The sequence below is a fragment of the Pocillopora verrucosa genome, chromosome 1, assembly GCF_036669915.1.
Source record: "Pocillopora verrucosa isolate sample1 chromosome 1, ASM3666991v2, whole genome shotgun sequence".
NCBI classification, from domain to species: Eukaryota; Metazoa; Cnidaria; class Anthozoa; order Scleractinia; family Pocilloporidae; genus Pocillopora; species Pocillopora verrucosa.
Window position 1 is genome coordinate 6,443,429 of NC_089312.1, and position 14,440 is coordinate 6,457,868.

Here is a 14,440-nt window from a genome sequence, read left to right on the forward strand (position 1 = left end):
AAATGATCTTTGTATTCTTCTTATTAGGATTTGAATTCTATCCAGTTCTTTAACCTGCTGTAACTATTTAATCACGCTTTTTCATATGCCTAATCTTTGTAGTTACTTCTCAAGCAACCAAATAGAAAATCTACCGCCTGGAGTCTTCGCTAACAACACCGAGTTGACTGGCCTGTAAGTAAAACATTTGTAGCTTCATATTTGATACTACCGATACTATTTTATTTCAAACTTTAAAAATTGTGTTTTGTACAACACTTATTGTTATATTTTGTAAGCAACTAATGTTGATTCCATTCCACCTATAATACAACACACGTTAAACTGTAAAGATCTAAATTCAGATTATTCAGAACATATTTTTACCCAGTCCAGGGTAGTAACATCATTAATAGCATTTCCAAAGTTATCCCTACCATTACTTTTTATATTGTCGAGAAGGACATGATTTATCTATTATCTTTAAATCACGTTTCTAAACTTCACCAGAGATCATATCTCCATTGTTCCTTATCTCGTTACATTTACCTAATTTTCTGTTCTGTTTTTCTTTGACCTAAGTAGTTAAAAAAAAGAAAAAAAAAGGTAGATATCGACTTTTTGACGTACATCATCAATTTACACCAATGGGTAACGTAGTCTTCCGATGGAATTGACAAAATTCTATTCTTACACCTTCCAAGGGAAGTAAGATACGTTTGACGCGAAAAAGGTACCGGAAATCAGATGAAAATCAGAGAGGGCACATAATGTTGTCCGATGGTATCCTTCGATACCTATTTGTCGAATGGAATCCGATGGGGTTTATGGGAATCTAACGGTGTCCATCCACGTTCACCGAAATTACTGGTCTTGTGGTTAACCTAACCTCAGACAAGTGTAGTATAAACGAAATACGCCAAGTTCTTAAAGCCATAGGGCGAAACAGCTCTTTTCAAGCGCGAATGACTTGAATTTATACCTTGTTTTTTCAGGCCTTTTAAGCAAAACAGCGCTTTACGTTAACAAATGCAGTATGCATGAAATATGGCCCGTTTTTTAAGCCATGAAGCTAAACAGCTCATATCATGCCTGAACAGATTTTAGCCATTGTTTAACAAAACCGCGTTCTAAATTATTTTGATTTTGGCTATTCCTAGCATATGAACATTGCTAATCATTAAGAGAATAAAAAAGGCATAAAACGCAGACTAGAAAATCATTCATCTGCCCAAAATAAGGCATTTACAAATAGGTTAGGCGAAGACAGTCAAAGGAATCTATAACGCCTAAAGTTTGGCAAATAGATTCTCAGTTAATAAAAGATGACGCTACTGTTGCACCATAAGGACTGTCGCACTTGTCGTAATGCCTCGGAGACTAGCACAAACACGGTAAGAACACAGTTTACCCTCAACGAAGTAGCCATTTGCTTTGAGTCATACAGGTTTGCTCTTATCATTTTAAAGAGCTTGTGCTTGCTGCCTTTAAAAGTTCATGCGCGATTTCAAGAGCAGAGGACTTTGCTCGTTCGTCCCGTGTTTTAAAAGCTGTTTTAAGAAAATAAGGAATTCGACAATGAAGGAAAAAACTTAAACACAGTTTTAAATGATGGACAATAAGTCGAGATATTCCTTCATGTTTGGCGAATTAGTTGCATTGGATATTGAGTATCGTATATCGGCAGGGCGTATCGGTGAGCTAATAAGCCTTAAAGCTTAGGACGTACTTCTTGTACAAATCGAAAGCAACTTTAACTTTAAGAGGCGTGTTATAAAATTGGCGCGGTCTCCGTGATATAATGTGCAAAGTTGCAAGCATTTATTTATTGACCACCTTCTACTAACAAAGCTGACGACATGAGCATTGAAGCAAGCATCGAACATGTCGAAAGGGTTCATTTATTAAATAAAGAAACTTTGATTGTTTCCGATATCAACATCGACTTCAGAGAGAAACTGGGCTATGGTAAACATCGCCTTCGTAATTTGCATTCCAAACAGCTTGTAGATTTCATTACACGCCCCGTGAATGGCGCTGAATGTGATCCGTGTAACTATCGTCCAATTTCAGTGTTACCGGTTTTGTCGGGAGTCATTGAGCGTCATGTGCACAATACGTTTTGCACTTTTCTCTGCGATAATAACTTGATTTTTTCAAGGCAGTCCGGTTTTCGAAAAAACCTCAGAACTGAAACTGCCTTCATCAGGATAATCGATGACCTATTTAATTTGGACAAGTACAGGGTCTCTTGAGTGGTGCTTATTGACTATTGCAAAGAATTTTATATTGTCGACCATGAACTATTACTGAAGAAACTGGAGGCATATGGCATCGTGAATACGGAGCTTAAATGGTGTCGGTCATATTTGACTGGAAGGAATGAGTAGTTCACCTGAGTGGAAAGGAGTCAAGTGGGGCGCCAATGAAACATCGAATTCCTCAGGGCAGTATTTTAGGCCCAATATTCTTCATACTATTCATCAACGATCTACCACTGCATGTCAGTTCACATGTAGACCTCTGTGCTATCTGCTCACTTTAATAATATACCTGAACTTAAACTTTCACTAAATATCTCCGCAAATGAAATATGTCACTGGGCCGACTCAAATAAACTCCCAATCAATGAGTCAAAGGCTAAAGTCTTAACGATCACCAGAAAGTGCCTGGCGTCTAACATCAATGATGAACTTGTTGTCCACTCCAACTTGTTGTCCGCAACACGCAAACTGCGTTCGTTTCCTACACGCAATTGGAAGTCTGACTGTGAGATGCGTGTAATTTACACGAAATCAGGCAATGACAACTCATTAAATGTTTTAACTGAGACAATTGGAAAGAAAATTATGCGTAACATTTTTGACGAGCATCAGCCAGTAATATAACTGCACTTTGTTGGGTTTCTTATTAATGAAAATGCGAGTGTAAAGGTGGCTGGTACCAGTTTCTTCGCGGGGGAGTTAGTCACTCTCATGCGTCACACGCGAGAGAAACGCGCGAAGGAAGCGCGAGATTTAAAAGGCGAAAAATTCAAAACAAATATGGCGGCGCGAGGCTTTTTTCGGTCTACGCATATTTTGTCTTATTTTGTAAGAAGCTTGCCCTCCAGAGTGCATTTGATGTATTCAACGGCCACTGCGTATGCAGGAGACAGAAACGAAAATAAAGAAGACGATTCTCGGCGACACAAAGGTTGCTTCGCATCGAAACGAAAAATCCAATCGATACGAAATCTCGTGACAGCAAAAAAAGAGAGCACTCAAGTGAAAGAAAATCTGCCAGAAGAAGAGAAAGACTGCGAACCTCCAAGGAAAATAAAAACGAGGTCACAACAGGTAAGTTATGTGTGTTACATTGCTGTTGCATTTCGGCTGGTTCGACTGAGATTTGTTACGTTTTCTTCCGTCTTTTTCTTCCTGACTCTTAATAATCAAATACCTGAAATCAAATAGCTCAGCAAAAATTTTATCATTACAGCACACTGAATATGAGGTTGATATTTGTGGCACAAGACTGATTGACCTTCCAGTTCTTCGAAATGAGTTGAAATCTTGCTCAAGCTGCAAAAGAGGTAAGTTCCTGTAGGAGCCTTAAGAAATATTTTTCTCAAAAAGAAAAAAAAAAGAGACACACAAAACAAAATAAATCGGTAAAAATAATAGATCTTTTTATAAATCTCAAAGGAGTTTATTAAAATGTTTGTCTCTGGTATTGTTGTGTAAGGTGGGTAAAGTAATTTTTAGGTAAAATAAAATATTTTAAAATATTACTAGTATTGTTTAACACAGTGCAGGAAACTTTTTTTAGCTATTGAGTATGGGCATTTAGACAGGCTCAAATATGACTTTTCTTGCTGGTCAAATTTCAGAGTACAATATCTTGCCTCCTGTCATCTTGAACTTCCACTTTCTTAAATTGTTTGCTTTCCTCTAACTATTTGCTTCTATGCATAAATAAATGACTTTGATCACTAGGCCATTTATTGCACCCACAGGTCCATTATCCCTTACAAACATTATGGAAGAAAAACAAAGTGGTCTCAGTAGTATCTTCAACATTAAATGCAGCTTCTGTAGTCACGTAAATGAAGTAAAATCCTCTGCTGAACACAGAGCTGGAAGTCGTGGTCCTCTTGTTAACGATATCAACACAAGGGCAGTATTGGGATCCCTCCATGCTGGCATGGGGAATACCCACCTAAATAATTTACTCTCTAGAATGTACCAACAAAGAATCTTAACCTGTTTAAAAGAAGAGAAAGAGAAGTTGGAAATGCCCTAGAGAAAGTTGCTACAGACAGCTGTAAATTTAAATTAAAGTTAGAAGAAAAAAAAATTGCCGAGAAATCTTCTGGTCTATCTGCAGACCATCTCCCTGGAGTAGCTGTCTCCTATGATATGGGTTGGCAAAAAAGGGGAAGGGGACGCAACTCTGTGACTGGTCATGGGGCTGCCATGGGTCTCGCTGCTGGAAAAGTTGTGAGTTATTCCACAAGATGCAAGATGTGTCGAGTATGTAGCCATAACAAATTAACTGGGAAAGAAAAAGAGCTTGATTGTTGAAATAATCACTATGGTCATCAAAATCAATGGAAAGAGATGTTGCTTGTGAACTATGGAGAAAAGCTCCTCAATCTGGAGTCAAATTTTCAATTTATGTAGGGGATAATGACTCAACAACCCTTGCAGACATAAAGAACAAAGTCCCTTATGGTGTTGAGAAATGGTCCGTTGTTGGTCATGCCAAGAAATCCCTCAATACCAGACTATACAATCTTAGAGACTGCTTCAAAGGATTGAATTGCTCAATTCTCAGTTAAAAGGTTATAAATTACATCACTGAGTGCTTCAGTTTTTGTGTCAGCATTGACGCTGACACAAATGTGGGAGATCCTGAATCTTTAAAGCAAGGTCTCAAAAACATTATTCCCCATGCCTTTGGGGAGCACACTTGTTGTAATGTTTCATGGTGTGGTTTCAAGCAAAATCCTGTTGCCTACAAACATACAGACTTGCCAAATGGCAAAGATCTCTTTGGAGATTCCCTAAAAATAGCCTTAAGTGACATTCTGGACGAATATTCTACTGACATTGTAGTGACACCAAGTACTAATTCAAAGAAAAATGAAAGTCTTAATAGCACCATTGGTTCTTAGAACTCCAAAACTCGTTTTTATGGAGGCAGTGAAAGAAATGATTTTTGAGTAGCATATGGGGTGGCACAAACCAATATTGGATACAACCACATTGGAAAAACATTAGAGATTCTTAATATTGCGCTTGGTTCTCTCTATGAAAGACATGTTAAAGCAATGGACAAGAAGGTTTTTTATGACAAACAAAAAAAAGAAAAAAAGAAATTCAAGAGAAGGCATAACCAGTTATCTTAACAAAAAAACCTCACAAACACTCAGGAGGGAAGTCAGTGAAGGGGTCACCTATGAGTCTTCAGCAGGTCTAAATTTGGACCCAACAAATCATCAAACAGGGTCACAAAATGTATTTGAAATGCCTACAGAAATATCACTCACTGAGCTAAAAGGATATGAAGAAATAATACCACCCTACACTATAAGGCCGAAGATTGTGCACTTACAATATGATTCAAAACAGAAATAACAATTCATTATCTTTGACACATAAACGACTTGCACAGGGAAGCTAGCTGAGATGTGCAAACTGTCTGCTGTAAGTGGAAATGGGAAACATGAATTCTCCACTTACATCCTCCCAAAAGCAACATAAGTTACAGTGCCTACCTTGTAAGGACATTGTGCCAAGGAAACATTCCTGTCGAAAGTATAACCATAGAGGAAGCACTTGGTGACTTCCTGACTCTTATAACTAAAGTCAAGTCTTCTGAGTGACATGAAAATCAAATAACTGTTTTAATTGGTCATAATTCGGCAACGTTCGATGTCCCTACTATCCTAAGAATTAGTGATGAAAACTTCAAGGATGGCATTACTGACATGAATGTCTACTTTGCGGATAGTCTACATCGGATGAAAAAACTGATTAAAAACAAACTTAAAGCACTTGAGCTCGATTCTAGAGGATACTGCAAACCAAACCAAAGCAACTTTTACAACCATTTGTTCAAGGAACAATTTGACGCCCATGATGCTTTAGAAAATGTCAGGGCGCTAAGAAAAATTCTTTTTGGATCGTCACTAAGCCTATCTAGGAAAAACATCGTTGAGAATTCCAGTATCATCAGTGTTCCCCACGCAGTGGCAAACATGCTCTACCTAGATCAACGCCACGAACTTCTGCTAACATTCAGTGATAACTTGTTCAACGTAACCGAAACCAGACCAATTAAAAGATCAATGGCACAAAACATTGCTGACAGTGATCCCTCTTACGATGACCTTCACAAACTGTACACAAGGTTACAAGGTTTGGTAGAAGAGGACTAGTCGCCATATTGTCTAATCCACCAACAACTTCATCGGCGAAGACAACACGAATCACACGGACGAAGAGGATATTGGCCGCCATAGTTAGACACTTCGAAGAAACCAGGAACGAAGAATAAGGAGAGATGCCCGAAAAAATCTCAGGCATAACGTTTTACCTATTAGAAGACTCACAATCTCTAAACAAACATTCCGATCGAAGCGCCAACCAACACGTGTTTTCCATTTCAAACTTTCGCTCGTTGTTTTTCAATAAAAATATGGCTAATATAGTCAGACGCTGGAAGTATATCTTTCAAGGTGGGCCCAGAAGGCTGTCTTTAACGGCTGCTGAATGACTTTCTGAGCAGTAAACGTTTCTGAACATCAGATCGGATGCAGTAGGAGCTCGCGCGAGCACACGCAATTGTCAGCGGTAGCCGTAACAAATCATGAACAACCGTCGATATAATGGAATCCGGATTTTTAAATGCGCGAGAACGCGCGTGGGAATTGCTAGACTCACGAAAGCTTTTGCATGAAAAAACGTCCGGTGACTCCTTCTTTTTAATGTTCCAATATAATAATAACATTGGAAGGAATCATCAGAAAAAAATTAGGAAATTCTACGGAAGGACATTTGCGATGCGTGAAAATTGCCTTTTTCTAAATTCTCTGAAATTCCGCTCCGTATAATTTTTTTAAAGTCTTTGTGCATTTTCTTTTTCAAGTGCCAAAAGCAGTCACTAAGAAAAATCAAGGGGTCGCCGAGTTAGTTTTCAAATTATTTGAGCCGTAAGCTAAAATAGGCGTCTGAATAATCCTCTGAAAGTGTTGCCATGGAAACTGCTGGTGACGAAATAACACCTATTTTTGGATAACCAATGGTTATATACTTCAACCCTGTAAAAGTGTTCAACTGGCCTTTTTTAGTCTTTTTGTTATATTCTTTCAAAGCTACAAACCATCAAAAAGATGAAAACTGGTACCAGCCGCCTTAACTTACACTGCTTCCGCTTTTCTTCAAACAGTTTCTTCCGATTGCCACGAGTTCACTTGAAGTTTTGAATTTAATGATTGTTCGGAAGCGATAACGAAAATCTCCTTAAAAAGCAGGCACGTTTAATCGGTTAAAAGACGGTAAAACTGAAAAAAATGCGACTAAAACTGAAAAACACACACGCCAGAAATCGTACGCGTAACTTGCGTACAAACTGGTAAAATTTAAATGTCTCAGCGCGCGCGCGCGCGCTAAACGCACGACACGCCATTTCCGTACCTTCTTCTTAGCATTTTCCCCCTCCCAACACTGGGAGGTAGTCCTAGTGTGTTCCTAAATAAGTGATTAAAAATTAATTCCAAGCGGAATCAGTTTATTAATTCGTCTCACGACAGTTTTGACGCCACACACAACTTTAGCAACACGGGTGTGGCCATCACGTCCGGGATACACTTCGGCAATTCGTCCTGACGGCCAACGTCCTCTTGGAGTATCGGGCTGAATCACAAGAACTACATCTCCACCTCCATCTCCATCTCTACATCTCTTAGGTATCGGAATTCTGAAGTCCACTTCGGTCGGCTGTTAAGGGCAGGAATACATTCCTTGAGCCATCTCCTCCACACTTGTGGATGGACCTTTCGCCATCGTTGACGCGGAGGCAAAGGAGTGGTTTCAACGGAGTCAGGCACGAACTGTCCCCCCATTTGGCCCTGCACGAAATGGTTAGGGGTCAATGGAACATCTTCTCGTGGATCTGAACTCTGATAAGTCAACGGACGGGAAATTAAGAAGGGATTCTACCCCAGAAAACACAGTGATCAGCTCCTCATCGTTTACATGTTTACAACAGTTTCTTCCGATTGCCACAAGTTCACTTGAAGTTTTGAATTTAATGATCATAGAATGGAGTTTTTGAAGTAAAAGCAAACCAAAATTGTAAAGTGCTCCACCCATCACAATCATGAATCGCACATATTGAGAGTCGCCAGGCTTCCCGTTTCATTGGTATGCACCACTTGCAGTTACTCAGCATACTTTTAATATCAGACTAAGCGTGCCAAACCACAATTCTCTAATTGTACTAAGCGTTTAAATATCTTTTCAAAGTTTGTTATCGAAAAACTCTGACAGACATTTCCAGGACAGAAAAAGATCAGCCATACAAGGAGGAAAACAGAATCCTCTCGCCTCTCCAATGGGAAAACAACGAGAAAACTATATCTATAACAACAACATAAAAAGCACGACAAGACGTTGAATGATCACCTAAATTTTCGCTATATTTTTCTATTTGGCGTCGTTGAGTACTTAACATGTTGTAGTCATCTAATCTTTAATAAATTTCAAAATTAAGTCGCGAAGGCCTGAATGGTAAGCTTTTAAAAATTGTACCTAGTTTTGGATAACCTTGACCGATCTCTAATTCGTAGAAAAATAAACGTTTTAGTCGCTCATCGATACACTTAAAAATAATTTTTTCGATTGCTTAAATACCCAACCTCAGTGAATTTATGCTACATTCTATTTCTGTGGGACTTGTGAGACATCCAGCCAGAGGTGTCAACACTAGCAATACCAAATTGGCCGAATTGTAAAAAAATAAATCACAATTCCAGGTTTATGCGTAGAGAATGTTTTCATTTCTATTTCTGTTGAAATTCCAACCTCTTCCTTCCCACTTCCCCCCTCCCACTTTGAGAACATGTTGTTAGTTCGTAATATTCAGATCAAAATCGAACAAATCACATCGCGTATTTACCAAAACTTGGTTCTAAATTTTAATTGCCCACTGGCACATGCGATCGGCTGCATTGAAAATCCGATTTCTATCGTTACTGATCCCATTTTAATTCACCTTTTATGGAGCCTTTCCCCTAACGTAAGCAATTATTAGGAAAAAAATAATCAATTCGGACTTTTTTTCATACAATGACTGCTCAAAATAAACATTTCCACCACTCCCCTTCCACTTTGAGAACACATGTTTAGGTCAAACAGGGGATATTTTGTTTATTACATTTCAATCGTTTTCAAACAGTATATTGTCAAAACAAAGGTTCTCTTCTTTGCGCAAGTTTAAGCTGTGTATTTGTAAAAAAATTAATTTTTTTGGAGCTGCCGATGTAAAATTAAAGAAAGACATGATCCTTGCAGGTAAGCTGCAATTTTACCAATTGCAGAAAAGGAAGACTAAAGGCCTATTTACACGGCACGACTTTGTCGCATGCGACAAGCTTACGACAGGCTTACGACATGACTTAAGAGTCGTAAGCGAGTTGTAGGTTTGATTTACACGAAACAATTCGTGTCGTAAGCCTGTCGTAAGCTTGTCGCATGCGACAAAGTCGTACCGTGTAAATAGGCCTTAAGAAAAATTCAGGCTCGGACGGGGTTTGAACCCAGGCCTCCCAAAATATTATTACCAACTGAGCTACAGAACTAAATGTCAACTCCTCCGCCCTTATGCCTATTTACTTTTATAGGACGCTTAATAGCCCTTTAATATTTGCTTCAGTTTTATTCTGGTCATTGTCCTTCAAATTTTTTTAAGTGCGTACAACAAAACATTTAGAAACATTTTATTGTCGAAATGAAGGCTCATTTTACTGCGCGACTTTTCGATATGAATTTGTGATGAAATAAGTTTCTTTTGACTTCCGGATTAAAATCAAATAAAGACATGATTCTCGAAGGTGAGCTGCAATTTTACTAATTGCAGAAAAGTTGACTAAAACAAAAAAAATCAAGCTCGGACAGGATTCGAAACCATGCCATTACATTTCAAGACTAATAGTGGAACAAAATTTTCCTAATTTCGGTTTTGTTTTTCTTGGACCTTAGCACTAAAATCCAAACAGGAGATGTGGACTTTTTTTGCCGTACATTTCCAATACACATCAGTAGATTCCCATGGGAAACGTAGTTTTCCGATAAAATGGGCAAAATTATATTCTTAAAGCCATAAAGCGAAACAGCTCATATCAAGCGCGAATGACTTACAGCGACTTACGGCGCTTTATTTGAGCAAATGCAGCAAGCGTGGTACATAGCTAAATATGCCTCGTTTTTTTAAAGCCATGAAGCGGAACAGCCCATATCAAACGCGAATGACTTGAAAGATACCTCGTTCTTCAGGCGCGGAAAACTTAAAATATCGTTTTTCAAGCCTTAAAAAAAAGAACGCGCTTAACACAAAAATATAAAGTACAGTATACGGGATATATGCCTCGTTCTTAAAGTCCTGAATTATTAAATAGCCCATTTCAAGCGCGAATGACTTGAAAGATACCTCGTTCTTCAAGCGCGGAATACTTCAAATCTCGTTCTTTAAGCCTTAAAAAAAACACTTAACACAGAAATATGAAGTACAGTATACGGGAAATATGCCTCGTTCTGAAAGGTCTGACGCAAAACAGCTCATAAACAGAAATCTGAAATTGCACAATGTCAGTTACCAGAGATCACTCTCTCAAACTATGTCTGCATTCTCCTGCATTCCTTTTATTTTACTGACAATTGATATGTCGAGTAGTTTGAGAATTGAAAATTTGCCGTCGAGTTACTCTTCCGAGTCAGCTGAGTGAACGGTATTGCATAAAAAAATAAATCAAAAACAATAAAAACGTTCATTTTCTTCTTTTTGGTCAATTTCACAGAATTCCGTCCATTCTGCATATGCTACAGGTCTGTTTCAAGAGGGGAAATTTGTCTAAATTGTATTGCGGGTATCTGTCTTTTTAACCTCTCGAGTTCGCGCCCCTTTTCATTCTGGCTTTGTTTCGGTTATTTATCTCCTCTGAATGTTTCATGATAAGAAATTGACCCCTTTATAATTATTTCCTTAAACCATACAATACAAAAGCGTTTGAACATAGAGTTGAGTTGAAATAGGTTTGCTTGTGAAGTGTCTTCAGCGGTCTCGCAGCCGAGGTTTAGTCAAGTAACCATTATCAGTACTTTTTATTCGGTTTATCAAATTCACGATCGTTGCGCGCTCAGGATAAAAACAAACAATATTACTGCTGTTTTCTATTTTTTCTTATTTTTATTCTATTATGCGATTCAAGGAAAATCCATTACCTGACTCGTGAATTCCACGTTAAATTGCACACGAAAACCTTGCTTCGCGATTCATGCGATGTCAGTTTTCGCGTGCAATTTAACGCGGAATTCCCTCGTCAGGCAATGAATTTTCCTAAAAATTGATTTAAGGTAGCCTAAACGGTGAGCATTTTAAAAATCACCTAGTTTTTTATAACCTTCTCTAACTCGTAGTCAAATAAAGGTTTTTTTTTTTCCCGTCGGATACACTGAAAGAATTATTTTATGCTCAACCTCAATGATATTTTGCTACATTTTTATCATATGGAAGTTAGGATACAACCAGCCAGAGAAGCTACCACCTGGAGTCTACAATAGCAATACTGAGTTGACCGAATTATAAATATAAATTATTATTAGTGATGTGATGTGCGATTTCTCTGGGGAGACCGATTTTTGAGCTTTAGCCCAAAAAATAATTTCATCCTTTAAAAAAAAAAACAGCTTGGTTTAAACAGAGTTAGAAGTGCCCTCTTCTAACTCTGGTTTATACTCTTCTCGTACAGTTCCATATTCGAGTAGAACGCAATCGCAAATTGACACGTTTAACGTGCTTCACTAGCTCCATGACTCATTAAATGTGTGTACTGAGACAATTGGATTCTTAATTATTCGTAAGATTGTTGACGAGCATAAGCTAATAACTGCAATTTATTGGGTTTCTTATGAATTAGAAATGCGAGTGTCGAGACTTCGAAGATTAACTTGCACTGCTTCCGCTTTCCCTAAACGGTTTCTTCCGATTGCATGAGTTGACTTGAAATCTGAATATACTGATTTTAAAATGAGGTTTTTGAAGAAAAAAAATTGTGAAGCGCTTCCCCGATCACAATCATTGATGCTTCGATGAAAAATTTTGATGTGCTTTTTAAAATTCGTTGCCAGGCGTGTCACCAAATTTTTCTTGATGTCTGTTCTCTAAATCTCAAATTCAGAACGCACAAAATTAAGTTGTTTGCGTGAGTGCTGTGGGCTAAATGCTCACTTAAATTATCGTTTTTACTTCTTAGTTAGATTTGGGTCGCATTAGATACCTCAGCCTCCTGTAACTGTTTTAACACGTATGTTATCCTGTCTAATCTTTGACCAAATTTTCATACACATCCATAGATCGTTAAGCATAAACGATATCAAGAAGTTGTCTAATGATTTGTTTTCTGAATTATTCAACCTGCAAACCTATTAGCTTTACTTTAACTGTTCCAGGATTTTACTAAAACGCATGTTCCTTCATGAATAATGAATATCACAAAGTTTCTAGAACTCTGAGCTATTGGCATAGCAGGTGGCGTAATACACAAACGATCGCAATGCTACATCAGTTAACAACTCAAGTTCGAGATAAAGACAAATATAATTGGAAACGAAGTGTTCTTAACAATATCAAGTAATCGGCAAATAGAGGCACTTTCATTCAAAAGAGCATTAAGGAAGCGTCTAAACAACCCAAAGTGGATAATGATGGATGGAAAAAGTCATAATATGATCCCCTCGCCTCCGTAGAGAGAAAAACAACAACAATAAGGACAACAAGGACAAAAACAGCAAAAAAAAAAAAACATTAAATGCTCATTTAAATGATCTTTGTATTCTTCTTATTAGGATTTGAATTCTATCCAGTTCTTTAACCTGCTGTAACTATTTAATCACGCTTTTTCATATACCTAATCTTTGTAGTTACTTCTCTGGCAACCAAATAGAAAATCTACCGCCTGGAGTCTTCGCTAACAACACCGAGTTGACTTACCTGTAAGTAAAACATTTGTAGCTTCATATTTGATACTACCGATACTAGTATTTTATTTCAAACTTTAAAAATTGTGTTTTTTACAACACTTATTGTTATATTTTGTAAGCAACTAATGTTGATTCCATTCCACCTATAATACAACACACGTTAAACTGTGAAGATCTAAATTCAGATTATTCAGAACATATTTTTACCCAGTCCAGGGTAGTAACATCATTAATAGCATTTCCAAAGTTATCCCTACCATTACTTTTTATATTGTCGAGAAGGACATGATTTATCTATTATCTTTAAATCACGTTTCTAAACTTCACCAGAGATCATATCTCGATTGTTCCTTATCTCGTTACATTTACCTAATTTTCTGTTCTGTTTTTCTTTGACCTAAGTAGTTAAAAAAAAGAAAAAAAAAGGTAGATATCGACTTTTTGACGTACATTACCAATATACACCAATGGGTAACGTAGTCTGCCGATGGAATTGGCAAAATTCTATTCTTAACACCTTCCAAGGGAAGCAAGATACGTTTGACGAGAAAAAGGTACCGGAAATCAGATGAAAATCAGAGACGGCACATAATGTTGTTCGATGGTATCCTTCGATACCTATTTGTCGAATGGAATCCGATGGGGTTTATGGGAATCCAACGGTGTCCATCCACGTTCACCGAAATTACTGGTCTTGTGGCTAACCTAACCTCAGACAAGTGTAGTATAAACGAAATACGCCTAGTTCTTAAAGCCATAGGGCGAAACAGCTCTTTTCAAGCGCGAATGACTTGAATTTATACCTTGTTTTTTCAGGCCTTTTAAGCAAAACAGCGCTTTACGTTAACAAATGCAGTATGCATGAAATATGGCCCGTTTTTTAAGCCATGAAGCTAAACAGCTCATATCATACCTCATTCTTAAAGCCCTAAAGCAAAACAGCCCATTTCAAGCTCGGAAGACTTGATATATATTGTGTTCTTCCAGCCATTTAGACAAAACGGCACTTAACGCGGAAAAATTGGATGCACCTTACGTAAAATTGCCTCGTTCATAAAGTCATGAAGGAAAACTACTCATTTCAAGGGCGAATCGCGTGAAGCATATCGTGTTCTTCGACCCATTAAGCGAGACCGCGTTTTGCACCAGCATGTGCAGTATGCGTGAAATATGCCTTTTTCGCCAGATCATGAAACGAGATTGTTAGATATTGAATT